This window comes from Mesoplodon mirus (genome assembly GCF_964341445.2).
Source record: "Mesoplodon mirus genome assembly, chromosome: 7".
Classification (NCBI taxonomy): Eukaryota; Metazoa; Chordata; class Mammalia; order Artiodactyla; family Ziphiidae; genus Mesoplodon; species Mesoplodon mirus.
This window is the reverse complement of record NC_138983.1, coordinates 117,579,259-117,594,368: the sequence shown is the minus strand read 5'-3', so window position 1 is coordinate 117,594,368 and position 15,110 is coordinate 117,579,259.

The window sequence follows — 15,110 nt, the reverse complement described above, 5'->3', positions numbered from 1 at the left end:
AGACAGGCTGCCTAAAGAGCTTTTGATCCCATAGCTACCTCTAGACACACACCTAGACATGGCCCTGCACACCAGAAGGCCAGGACACAGCTCCACCCACCAATAGGGAGGCACTGGCCCTGCTCTCCAGGAAGCCTACTCTAACATCTGGATCAGCCTCACCCATCGGGGGCAGACACCAGACAGAAGAAAACCACTACCCTACAGCCTGCAGACCCAGCCTACCCACAGCAGGACAGATCCTGCCCTGGGACCAGCTGGGCCCTAGCCCTGCCCAGTAGCAGGACAACACCTTGGACCCCAGACCCAACTGTGTCAGGATCCAGTCCCCCCCACCAGAGATCTGACACCAGCTCTGGGATCCCTGGGCCCTGCAGCCAGACTCCAGGACAGGGCTTTGCCTGCCAGTAGTCCAGCACTAACCCCAGGACCCAGCTTCACCCACCAGTGTTTGAGCAACAGCCTTGGAGTCTTCTGGACCCTGACTCCACCTACCAATGACCCAGGACTAGCCCTAGGGTCCCCTGGGGGTCTACAGTCAGCCTTGTGACTAGGCCCCACCAACCAGCAGCTGGCAGCCTCCGCACAAGGCAAGACCTGGCACCAACTAGATTGGGGGCCTGCCAAGCCTACCAGCTTGCCCACATAGTCAGTCCACCACAAGAGAAGGACCCATGCACCCCTCTTAAGGGGAACCCCTAGAGCATATAGCTTGGGTGATGAGAGGGGCATGCACTGCTGGGATGCATAGAACCTTTCCTACAGAGGGCCACTTCTCCAAGACTGAGAAACATAGCTAACCTACCAGATACATAAAAACACAAACAGCAACTGAAGCAAAATGAGATGGCAGAGGAATATGTTCCAGACAAAGAACAAGGTAAAACCACAGAAGAAGAACTAAGTGAAATAAGATACACAATATACCTGAGAAAGAGTTCAGAATAATGACCATAAAGATGATCAAAGAACTCTGGAGAACAATGGATGGACAGAGCTAGAAGTTAAAAGTTTTTAACAAAGAGTTAGAAAATATAAAGAACGACCAAACAGAGATGAAGAATACAAAAACTGAAATGAAAAGTACACTAGAAGGAATCAACAGTAGACTAAATGATACAGAGGAATGGATCACCAAGCTGGAAGACAGAGTAGTGGAAATTACTGCCACTGAACCGAAAAAAAAAAAGAATAAAATGAAATGAGGACAGTTTAAGAGACCTCTGGAACAACATCAAGTGCACTAATATTCACATTATAGAGGTCACAGAAGGAGAAGAGAGAAATAAAAAGCATGAGAACATATGTGAAGACATAATAGTTGAAAACTCCCTTAACTTGGGAAAGGAAACAGTCACCCAAGTCCCAGAAACACAGAGAGTCCCATATAGGATTAACCCAAAGAGGAAAACACGAAGACACACTGTAATTAAAATGACAAATACTGGGCTTCCCTGGTGGCGCAGTGGTTGAGAGTCCGCCTGCTGATGCAGGGGACACGGGTTCGAGCCCTGGTCTGGGAAGATCCCACATGCCGCGGAGCAACTGGGCCCGTGAGCCACAGTTACTGAGCCTGCGCGTCTGGAGCCTGTGCTCGGCAACAAGAGAGGCCGCGACAGTGAGAGGCCCGCGCACCGCGATGAAGAGTGGCCACCACTTGCCACAACTGGAGAAAGTCCTTGCACAGAAATGAAGACCCAACACAGCAAAAATAAATAAAATTAAAAAAAAAAATGACAAATACTAAAGAACATTAAAAGCAGCAAGGGAAAAGAAACAAATAACATTCAAGGGAACTCCCATAAGGCTATCAGCTGATTTTTCAGCAGAAACTGCATGCCAGAAGGGAGTGGCATGATATATTTACAGAGATGGAAGGGAAAAACCTACAACCAAGAATATTCTACCCAGTAAGGCTCTCATTCAGATTTGATGGAAAGATCAAAACTTTACAGACAAGCAAAAGCTAAAAGAGTTCAGCACCACCAAACCAGCTTTACAACAAAAGTTAAAGACAATTCTCTAGGCAAAAAAGAAATGGTCATAACTAGAAATTAGACATTTACAAAAGGAAAAAGCTCATTAGTAAAGGAAAACATACAGTAAAGGTAGGAAATCATCCACGCACAAAGGTGGTAGGAAGGTTAAAATACAAAAGTAGTAAAATAATCTATATCTACAATAAGCAGTTAAGGGATACACAAAACAATTAGATGTAAAAAATGACATCAAAAACAGTAATCATGAGAGGAGGAGAATACAAATGCAAGGTTGTTAAAATGCATTTAAAAGAGATCAGCAACTTAAGACAATCATGCATATATAGATTGCTATAGAAAAACCTCATGGTAAACACAAACCAAAAATCTATAATAGATATTCACACACAAAAAAGAAAAAAGAATCCAAACATAATACTAAAGAGAGTCATGAAATCACAAGAGAAGAGAATAAAAGAAGAAAGAAGGGGGAAAGGCCTACAAAAACAACCCCAAAACAAGTAACAAAATGGCAATAAGAACATACATATCAATAAGGTAAATAGACTAAATACTCCATTGAAAAGACATAGAGTGGTGAATGCATACAAAAACAGGATCCATATGTATGCTGCCTACAAGAGACTCACTTCAGATTTAAATACAGAGACTGAAAGTGAAGGGATGGAAAAGGTGTGAGGGTTCTCTTTCCTCCACATCCTCTCCAACATTTGTTATTTGTGTTCCTTTTGATGATAGCCATTTTGATAGGTGTGAGGTGATACCTCATTGTGGTTCTGATTTGCATGTCCCTACTGATTAGCAATGTTGAGCATCTTTTCATGTGCCTCTTAGCCATCTGTATGTCCTCTTTGGAGAAATGTCAGTTCAAGTGTTCTGCCCATATTTTAATTGGGTTGTTTGCTTTTTTGACGTTGAGTTATATGAGCTGTTTATATATTTTGTTATTAACTGCTTATCGGTCACATCATTTGCAAATATTTTGTCCAACTGCGTAGGTTGTCTTTTCATTTTGTCAATGGTTTCCTTTGCTGAGCAAAAACTTTTAAGTTTAATTAGGTCCCATTTGTTTATTTATGTTTTTATTTCCTTTGCTTTAGGAGACAGATCCCCCAAAATATTGCTACGATTTATGTCAAAGAGTGTTCTACTTACATTTTCCTCTAGGAATTTGTGTGGTTTCTGGTCTTACATTTAGGTCTTTAATTCCTTTTTGAGTGTATTTTTGTATAATGTGTTAGAGAATGTTCTAATTTCATTCTTTTACATGTAGCTGTCCAGTTTTCCCAGCATCACTTATTGAAGAGACTGTCTTTTCTCCATTGCATATTCTTGCCTCCCTTGTCATAGATTAATTGACCATACGTGCATGAGTTTATTTCTGGGCTCTCTATCCTGTTCCACTGATCTATGTGTCTGTTTTTGTGCCAGTATCATACGTTTCTATTACTTTAGCTTTGTAGGATAGTCTGAAGTCAGGGAGTGTGATTCTCCAGTTGTGTCCTTCTTTCTCAAAATTGTTTTGGCTATTCAGGGTCTTTTGTGTTTCCATACTAATTTTAAAATTAGTTGTTCTAGTTCAGTGAAAAATGCCATTGGTAATTTGGGGGGGTACATTTTTTATTGTGGTAAAATATACAAAACACAAAATTTACCATTTTAAACATTTTTAAGTGTACAGTTCAGTGGCATTAAGTATATTCACACTGTTGTACATAACCACTATCCATCCCCAGAAATTTTCATCATCCCAAATTGAAACTCTCTACACATTAAACTGTAATTCCCCATTCCACACTTCTCACAGCCCCTGGCAACCACCATTCTACATTCTGTCTCATGTAAGTGGAATCATACAGTATTTATCCTCTTGCATCTGGCTTATTTCACTTAGCATCATGTCTTTCAAGGTTTATCCACAGTATCAGAATTTCATTTGGTTTTAAGGCTGTATAATATTCCATTGTATATATACATGGCATTTTGTTTATTAATTTATCCATTGATGAACATTTGAGTTCTTTCCACTTTTTGCCTATTGCAAACAATGCTGCTGTGAACATTGTTGTACAAGTATATGTTCAAGTCCCTGCTTTCAATTCTTTTGTGTATATACCCAGAAACAAAATCATTGAATCATACAGTAATTCTATGCTTAATTCTTTGAAGAACTGCCATACCATTTTCTACAGCAGTTACACCATTTTGTGTTCCCACCATCAATGCCAAAAGTTCCAATTTCTCCATATCCTTGTCAATGCTTGTTTTCTGTTTTTATGATAAGCCATTTTAAATGGGTGTGAAGTATCTCATTGTGAATTTGTATTTCCCTAATTATTTGTGATTTTGAGCATCTTTTCTTGTGCTTATTGGCCATTTATACATCTTCTTTGAAGAAACATCTATTCAAATCCTTTGCCCATTTTTCAATTGGTTGTATATACCCAATTTTGTTTTTGTTGTTGAATTTTAGGAGTTCTTTATATATTCTGGGTATTAATCCCATATCAGATATATGATTTGAAAATATTTTCTCCCATTCTGTAGGTTGCCTTTTCACTCTATGAATCGTGTCAATTGATGCACACATTTTTAACTTTGATGAAGTCCTAATTTATCTATTTTTTCTATTGTTGCCTGTGCTTTTGGTGTCATATCTGAGAAATTAATGCCAAATCCAATGTCAACAAGCTTTCCCTCTGTGGGTTTTTTTTTTAATTTTTATTGGGGTATAGTTAATCCACAATGCTGTGTTAGTTTCAGGTGTACAACAAAGTGAATCAGTTATACATATGCATATACCCACTCTTTTTAAGATTCTTTTCCATTATAGGCCATTAGAGAGTACTGAGTAGAGTTCCCTCTGACATACAGTAGGTTCTCATTAGTTAACTATTTTATATATAGTAGTGTGTATAGGTCAATCCCAAGCCATTAGTATTTTGATAGGGATTGTATTGAATCTGTAGATTGCCTTGGGTAGTATGGTCATTTTAAATAATATTAATTCTTCTAATCTAAGAATATGGTATATCTTTTGATCTGCTTGTGTTGTTTTCAATTTCTTCCAGCAGTGCCTTACAGTTTTCCAAGTATAGGACTTTTACTTCCTTAGATAGGTTTATTCCAAGGTATTTTATTTTTGATGCAATGCTAAATGGGATCATTTCCTTAATTTCTCTTTCTGAGAGTTCCTTGTTAGTGTATAGAAATGCAACAGATTTCTGTATATTAATTTTGTATCCTGCAACTTTACCAAATTCATCGTTGAGTTCTGGTAGTTTTATGGTGGCATCTTTAGGATTTTCTATGTAAAGTAAAACAGTGACAGTTTTACTTCTTTCATTCCAATTTGGATTCCTTTTATTTATTTTTCTTATCTGATTGCTGTGGTTAGAACTTGAAAAACTATGTTGAATAAAAGTGGTGAGAATGGGCTTTGTTCCTGATTTTAGAGGAAATGCTTTCAGGTTTTCACTGTTGAATATGATGTTAGCTGTGGGTTTGTTGTATATAGCCTTTATTATGTTGAGGTATATTCCCTGTACACCCACTTTCTGGAGAGCTTTTACCATAAATGGATGTTGAATTTTGTCAGCATCTGAGCCACAAAACAAGGCTCAGTAAATCTAAGAAAATTGAAGTCATATCAAGTATCTTTTTTTCTATGGCTATCATGTACTTGTTTTTATTTCTTTATGTTTGGTGAATTTTTTTTTTAAAGCTTGAAGTTTCCTAATTTTGGTTAAGAGCTCCCTTGCCACAAGATTATACATGTGAAATCCCAATTTTTTTGCAAGAGTTGCATTATTGTGTGCATATGAAAGTGATCCAACTTTGCTTTCCTCTAGTTGGGGAACAAGGAATCCCAAGACCATATTATTAAATCCAAGCTTTCCTTGCTGAATTGAAGTACTACTTCTGGAATACACTAAATTCTCACATAAATCAAGCTTTATATCTGGATTATCTATTCTGTTCCACTAATTTCTTTGTCTACCCCATGCAAGTAATATGTTGATGTAGTCTCAAAAAATACTTTGTCTTAAAAGTGGGTGGTGATATCTGATGAGGAAAGTCTTTCCTCCATTTTTCTTTTACATAAAATGTATTCTTCTATACAAACTGTAAGATTTATTTTGTCTAATTCCCAAGACAAAAACTTTCTCTTGGAATACTGATAGGAATTCCTAAAATTTGTATGAATTTTGAAGAGATTACCTCTATTGAACTAAAATTTTTCCTTTGAAAAGAGAAAGCCCTTCCAAATATTCAGAGACTGTTGTGTGTCCCTCAGTAAGTTTTTACAGTTTTCTTCATATAGGTTCTGCATATTTCTTAATATACTTAATTGTAAATATGTCATAGTATTTAAAGCTATTATAAATGAATTTTTCCATTTCTGACTGCTTACTTGAAGAAAAAGACAATTTTTAATATTTGTATATGTATCTTATTCTAACTACCTTAAAAAATTATCTTATTAACTCGAGTAGTTTTTAAAATATCTAACAATATTTGGAATTTGAAAGGTTAAGAAAAGGCATATCACCAGTAAAAAGAGATAATTTTAGTATCAGTTTTTTCTTTTCATGACATTTCATTCACTAGAAACTCCAGCATGATGATATATAATGATGGTGGGGATAGTCCTTTTTAGTTTCTGATTTCAACAGAAGTAGCTTTAGTGTTTTACCACTGAGGATAATATTTGCTGGTGGGTTTTAGTGAGTGCTTTTTATTGTATTTAGGTTGCTTGCTTCTATTTCTATGTTACTTATCTTTCTTTTATAAGATTTTTATAAGCTGCATTTTCAGAATCTATTAATATAGTAGTATTATTTTCTCTTTTAATTTGCAGATGTAAGGAGTTATATTGGTAGATACCTTATTTCCATCTATTCTTGCAATCCTAAAATAAATCTAAGACACAGTGTAGTATTTTTTTAAAACTTCACTTGATTCCATTTGCTATTTATTTTATTTTAATTTTTGCATCAATATTTGTTAGATTATACTTTTAAATTTCCATTATACCTACTTTATTAGAGTATTAAAATTAGGTTTACTCCATTAAGTGAATTCAAACAGTTTTCACATTTTTCTATGACCTAGAAGAGTTTAAATAACATTGCAACTATCTTTCTTTAAAAATTAAATAAGTCTGAGTTATTAACCCATTTCATCCTGAGGCCTGTTTTCATTGGGAATTCTTTCAACAGGCCTTGATCCCTCCTCAGCTCTTTACACTGCTGCCCCAGGACTGGAGACTGCTTTGTCTTTCAGGATCTACAGACAGAAAGAGCCAGTTTCCTTGATCCATACTGTTTCCTTTCCACCTCACCTTCTTCTGGGTTAGTTCATTTACTGTTTGTTTTGAGTCCTTTTCAAGTATTTTGCTAAGGATGGGGAATGTAAGTGAAATACTCTAGAGTATTACATTTATTTATTTATTTATTTTTGGTTTTTTATTTGGCCACACTGTACGGCATGCAGTATCTTAGTTCCCCGACCAGGGACTGAACCCGTGCCCCCTGCATTAGGAACACGGAGTCTTAACCACTTGACAGCCAGGGAAGTCCCAGAGTATTATATACCTTTAAATCACTTTTTTTTTTCTGGCCTTGACAGGTGAATGATATCTTGGCTGGGAATAGGATTCTTATGTTTTGTATTTCTATAGATTTTGTTCCAGTATCCTCTAGCTTCTATTCCCTTGTAACTTGTTCTTTCTGTCTAAAAACTTAACAGGATTTTCTCTTTATCTTTAGAGTTTAGGAATTTTTATCAGAATATATTGGGTCTCACTTTTCTCATTAATCTGACCTGGAACTTGTTTGTCCCTTCAATATATAGAATCAGGTCTTTCCAAAATTTTCTTTTATTATGTGTTTAATTATTGACTTTTCTTCAGCCATTCCTTTTTTTCTTCTATAAATTTTATTATTTGAAAGTTGGGTGTCCTGGTTTTATCCTCCCAGTCTCCTTTTTTTTCCCTTATGATTTTCATCTTCTTGTAATTTTGCTCTTTGTGCTTTGGTCTTCCAAACCAACAACATAGGTCTCAATACAGTAAGTTCCCTACATACAAATGAGTTCTGTTCTGAGAGTGCATTTGTTAGTCCAATTTGTTCATAAGTCCAACAAACACAATTGACTATATAGCACTGTACTGTAATAAGTTTATAACACTTTTCACACAAATAATACATAAAAAACAAACACAAAAAATAAAGAAAAATATTTTAATCTTACAGTACAGTACCTTGAAAAGTACAGTAGTACAGTACAACAACTGGCATACAGGGGCTGACATCGAGTGAACAGGCAAGAAGAGTTACTAACTGGAGGAGGGAGAGGAGGTGAGAGATGGTAGAGCTGAAGGATCATCAGCAATAGGAGACAGAGGGCAAGCGGCAATTTCACTCACGCCTGATGTTGATGGCACAGGTCTTGTTCCTTGATAGATTCAATTCTATCTACCCTCTTGCAAAAACGATCCAGTGATGTCTGAGTAGTAGCTCTTTTTTTCTCATCATAGATCACACAGTAGCACTGGATTGCATTCTGAACAGCTACTGCAACCTTCGTGTTCCATTCGTCGTTCGGATCCTGTGCCTCAAAAACTAACAGTGCCTCCTCAAATAAAGGAAAACCCCTTGCCATTTCCTGCACCGTGAATCTCTTCAGTTCTTCAGTTACTTCTTCTTCCTCTTGTCTTTCTTTGCCCTTTCTCTGGGCCTCCAGTTTCATCAGGTCTTCATTAGTAAGCTCCTCATGTTGCACAGCATGGAGTTCAATGAAGTCATCTTCTTGCAGATCTAGCTCCAGCTTCTTACTGAGGGCCACTAAATTGCTGAAGACCTCTTTGCACTCCTCATCCACCCTTCTCAGATCCATGAAAATCATGAACAAACTTTGGGCAAAGCTTCTTCCAAACCCCATTCCTGGTGACAGCCATAGCCTCACGCCAAGCAAAGTCAATGTTTTTATGGCTTGTAGATGTTATAGTCCTTCCAAACTTGTTGCAAGATTGTTCCTGATTCATGACTCGCCTTTACTGCCTGACGAAAAGTGTGATGTAAAATAATATTTCTTGAAAGTTGCTATAACTCCCTGGTCCATAGGTTGGATGAGCGACATAGTATTTGGTGGCAGATGCACTATTTGATGTTGGGTTGAAAGTCGCCCATGAATTGGGGGTGGACCGGAGCGTTGTCGAGCAGCAAAAGAATGTTGAATGGGATGTCCTTCTCCAAGCAGTATTTCTCTACCTCCAGGATAAAGTGTCAAACAAACCAGTCCTGGAAAATGGCCTGTGTAAACCAGGCTTTGGGGTTAATCTTCCACACAACAGGAAGAGAGCCTTAGGCTATTTTCTTAAGGGTTCTTGGCTTCCATGAATGATAAACTAAGAGAAGCTTCAGCTTCATATCACTGTAAGCATTGCCACCAAACAACAGAGTTAGCCTATCCTTTGCTGCTTTATAGCCTGGCATCAACTTTTTCTCCTTACTGATGTAACTTTGGTCTGGCATCCTCTCCCAGTACAGTCCTGTCTCATCCACATTAAAAACCGGCTCGGGTAAATACGCGCCTTCATCAATAATTTCTTGAAGCATTTCAGGAAATTCCCGTGCAGCTACTGTATCTGCATTCACTGCCTCGCCACTTACTTTTATGTTGTGAAGGTTGGCTCTAGCCTTGAACTGATGAAACCAGAGCCATGGTTGGCATTAAAGATGTGCCCTCTGATTCTTCACCGTGTTTCTTCTTCAAGTCTTCATAAAGGCTTTTAGCTTTCTCTTGAATCAGCATTAAGCTAATGCTGATCCTGCATCCACACACTGAGAAGTTGCTCCATCTCCTCCATCACTTTTCCACACTTCTTCGATATTATTGTCAACATCATCGGCAGAGCAGAGTTCACATGTTCCATGATCTTCTCCTTGTTCTTTAGAATTGTGCCGATGATTGAACGATTCATGTTGGAATGGGTGATGTCTACCATCTTTTTGCCTTGCTCCACTCTCTCAATTATTTTCACTTTTGTTTCCATCATTAAAACTTGGCACTTCTTAGCAGTACCAGCTACATCACCTCTGCTTTTAAGCTTGCTTCCGGACATCCTGGGCTTGAAATAAAGATATTGTACTACTGTACTCTATACAGTACTGTACAGTAAAGTAACAAAAGCACAAACACTTGTAGAGGATGCACGCATATGACAATGTACACCAGACACATGAACTAACTTACGTGATGGGACATGCAAATGTACGCTAACATATTTGAAAGTTTGCAACTTGAAGGCTTGTGTGTAGGGGACTTAAGGTAGTGACCATTAACTCTTTCAGTTATACCTACTGAATTGATTAATGAAGATTTTTTTCTACTAGATATTCCTTTTGTATTGCACTTAAATCTCTAGGTTCTCTTATTATATCTCTGCCTATTTCCTCCAGCAGCTCCATTTTGCTAAGACTGTGTTCTGTTGGTTTGATTCATCTTTCTCTCTCTAGCTTCTGGGTTTTCTCACCTGCATGTTCTTTTTCTCTGTTGGCTCAGTGGGGTTGGGTCTGGTTGGTGGTCTCTTCCTCCAAGGCTGGCAGTACAAAAGCAGGTCCTGCTGAGGCTGCAGAGGGAAAGTACCCAGCACCCCCTCAGCCTCAGTAGAGAAATGACTTCTGCCCACCATTCAGCTCTTTCTTGGCCTCTGAGGCACCAGGGGGATGAGAATTATCCACAAGGCTGATGCCACTCTTCATGGAGTACTGAGACCTCACTGGGCCAAGCCCTTTGCAGGGCAAAGCACTTTCCAATCTCCACAGAACTCTATGGCCGTCTCAGAACTCTTGCCAACCTGTGTCTAGTTCTGACTGAAATTCCTGTCAGTTCTCCCCTTCCGCACAGCCTCCAGCCCCATCTGAACCAAGCACTTATTGCCTCCAACTACACTTTAGTCCCAGAGATGCAGATAACTTAAAATTAGGAGTGTGATGAAATTAACCCACTCACAAGTTAATAAAACACAAAGACCTAAAAAATACTTTATTTGTCTCTCCTCCTCCCCTCAACCTAGTTCCAACTAGAAAGTCACAAGTGTCTGCTACACAGGCCTGCTGGGGGGAATAAAAGGAGCAATCTAATTTCAGAAACACTTTAAATGATATTTTTCTTCATTTCTGCAAGGCCTGCCCTGATTCTATGGAGGCCCACAGCATGCGGGTCAATTCTTACCTTCACCACAGTGGTCATTAAATACAGGAAACTGGGCCGAGAGGTGGATCCAAAGCGAGGAGACGCTCCCCCTCCCTCTCGTCCAGGTCCCTCTTGCTCTTCATTTAATTCAGCTTCAGTGCCAAGAAAACTAAATATTACGAAGCAATAATCCTTGTATGAGCACTAAGTTAGGAAATGAAGAAAAATATCCCTGGCTCATGCCCTAATAAAGCGGAGCTATTGAAAAGGCTGAGAGTTTATGGCAAATACCCTTCTGCACAGCCGAGTGACAATTCAGCTTCTCTGTTCCCTTTTACTAGCGATTGAAGTATGTGTGTGCAGCCTGGAGCAACTCTGTATCTCAGCCCAGCTCACTTCAAATCAAGCACAGGGGGACATCACAGGATCCAAAGGCCTTGTGAGGATCAGTGGGTGGCAAGATAAAGCGGGGATGGGCCAGTGCCAGGCAGTGTCTGCCTGGACCCAGAGGCGGCTGTGATGGGAGAAGCTGGACTAGAAGCTGCCTAGGTCTCCTCACCTGAAGGTGGCGGACAAAAGTAAAATCAATCGCTTCATAAAGAGCCACGCGAAAGCGAGGTGACAGAGCAGTTATGATTACCCTCCTCATCCCAAAGGCGTTTATGGGCTTGACTTTCCAGATCCATGTTTCTGCTCCATTCAAGCCTGGCAAGTTTCAGAAGACACATTTCTTTACACCTCCATCTATTTTTATAGTCCCCATTAGCAACAGAGGCATCAGAGTGACTAAGCCAGTGTTACTATTAACAGTCTCTCAATGAGTTATGACAGCGCAAACAGAAGGAACATCTTACAGGTGTAGTTAACTGGATACATTAACTGTGCAATAAAAGATATTATTTATAAATAATAAACTTAAATCAATCCTGGGTCAAAAAATTGGTTCAAATATTTAGGAAAGCATAGTTTTTGTTTTGATCTTCTTCTCTGCTTTGGTTTGTTTGTTTTTCCTAATAAGGGTCTTCTCTAGTTCTTTTGGCAGAGAAAGAGGACTTTTCCTTCACTAGAGTGCTTGGCTGTGGAAAGTGTCAACTTTGACTTATTGCCCTCCCAGTAATAACAGGGGGAAAAGCCTTATCTCCAAAAGGCAAAAAGCAGCTGAGAAATTCTGGAATCATCACTAATCCCATAAACTGGCAACCTAGTTGTTCAGAAATAGGCTTCCTTCCGGAGTCAGAGATAACTTCTTCAATCTCTTTTAGCTTCAGTTTCTGTGAATTTAGAATGCAAAGATGTTCTATAACTCATCAATGAAGACTACACTAAGTAAAATAATTCCTAAGTCCCTGTCTGGCAATAGCAAGTGGTCAGTAATTTAATATTTGTTTTTGTTAATAAAACACCATTAACTTCTGTACTAAAATGCCTATCTCTTCTTCAATGAAAATAAAATGCTGATGTAACAAAAGCTAGGATTATAAATCTGGAAGCTGTGACTAGAATGGGTGATTCTCACACCTGGCCATTCATCAGAATTTTCTGATGAACTTAAAATGCAAATGCCTCAGCCCCAGTGAATCAGAGCCTCCTGAAGGAAGGGTCATGGTAAGAAGCTGTATCTGTTAAAAGCATCCAGGTGATTTTGACAAGCAGCTATGTATGGAAACCACCAGCTTAGACAATCAGGGCCCAAGAAAAGTTAGTCCTGTATATCAAAAGCAAGAGCTAAAAGACATTCATCTCAATTTCATTTCAAATTGTGTCTCTAAGTGCCCTTTAAAAAAAAACTATTTTAGAGAACACCTTATATACATATATAAATGTGATAAAATACACATAACTTTGTAAGGGAACAATATTCACAGAAGGAAAACACCCATGGAAGCCAGCAAAGTTACACATTGCCATAAATGAGCTTCATAAAACACAGACACATTGTATGATGAAAAAATGAACTGAACCATCCTTTAGTTTTTGTTATAATTGGTTAAAATTCAGTAAAATGTCCTGAGGGCTGTTGCACACTGTCTCCTGACCATATGGCCCAGAAAAGCCTCCATAACTTTGTATAACATCTCAAGAGATGATGGTGTATATGGGAGGTACATGTGGATCCAAGTTTTCTTCATAATTTTCCCTTAAGGCTGGTCCTTTCTTGCATGTGCTACCCATCCAGCGGCCCAAGGCAAAAACTTGGGAACACACTTGACTCCTCTTTTCCCCTTGCCCATCTCACCCAAACAGTGACCAACATATCCAGTCTATTCCACCTTCTAGCCATCTTTTCTATTGTCTTGCTCTGCATGACCACTGCTGACCTAAGAGAGCCCTTCATTCTCCCATGCCAGCTAGTCCATTGCCCTTGGAAGACAGGGCTCTGCTCAGGGCAAGGACCCTAACAAGGAAAGATGCAGGAGGCTGAGGGTGGACAAGGCATAAATGGGACAAGTGGCAACAAAAGTCTTTGGGCCTGATTTGAGATCCCACAAAGAGATCTATAAAGAGTATGCTGATCTGCAACTTACTGAAGCATTACAGAAATCAAAGCAGTGTGGTACTGGCACAAGCATAGACATATTGTTATGGGCTGAATTGTGTTGTCCTGCCCTTGCCCCACCCACCAAATTCATAAGTTTAACTCCAACTAGCTCAGAATGTGACTGAATTTAGAAATAAGGTCTTTAAATAGATTAAGTTAAAATGAAGCTGTCAAGTGAGTCTGTAATCCAGTAAGACCAGTGCTCTTATAAGGGCACCGTCCTTCATCCCTGGAAGAAACACCTGGGGTGTGTGCACACAGAAAAGCCATGTGAGAACACAGCAAAAAGGCAGCTGAATGCAGCTCAAGGAGAGGCCTTGGGAGAAACCAGACTTGCCAACACTTTGATCTTGGACTTCTAGCCTCCAGAATTGTGAGGAAATAAACTTCTGTGTTTAAGTCAAAAAAAAAAAAAGTATGCTGATCTGGGATGTCTTGTACTATTGGACAAGTTGTGAGAAGGAAGGGTCACCAACCTCAGGGTCAAGGTCCCTGGCCAGAGGTCCCCCAAATTATCCCCAGAATAGAGATGCTATAGGTTAGTATAGTACTATAGGTTAGTATAGCAAAACAGGCAACATCAGGGTCAGAGCAGGTACAGATTTGGACCCCATGACTACTGTGTCACCCAGATAAATTATTTAATCTCTTTGAAGCTCAGATTCTCTATTTGAAAGTTGGAAGAATAATGCCCATTCTATGGGGCTACTCTGAGAATTAGAAATATTTAAAAGTGATCCTCACATAGTAACCTCTCAATAAATTCTAGCTGGAACTCTTATCAATAACTGTATGTATATGTACACCTACGTATTAGAAAGAACCTGAAAAGATATATTCAAAAGATAACTATTCTTCAGGGTTACATAATCCTCAATTTTGAGTTTCAATATTTTATAAATTTCCCCACAGCTTAAAAGTCTCAGATTCTCAGATTCTCCATGTTTTTCTTTGACACACAGTCAGAATGCAATGCCATTGTAGTGGCAGTAGGGTATGGGGGAAGGGCGAAAGTGGAACGTAGAGGAGATGGGTGGGGGAACACATTAAAATGAATGATGTTTAAAGCCTTATTACAAAGAACCTTCAATGTCCTTGGTCAAAAGAAAGAGTACACAATCAAATACAAAATGCCATCATGCTCACCTATACAGTCTACCTAGAATTAGGGTGCCCATCTTGCAGCGTGTGAGAAAAGTATAATCTTAAATAAACTATATTTGGTTAAATCAAGCTAGCTGCTATAACAACCTCAAAAATCTCAGTGGCACAATACAATAATGCTTTGTTTCTTCCTTACAACATAATTTCATGAGATAGGGACCATGCAGTCATGCAGGGACCCAGACTCCTTCCATCTTATGACTCTG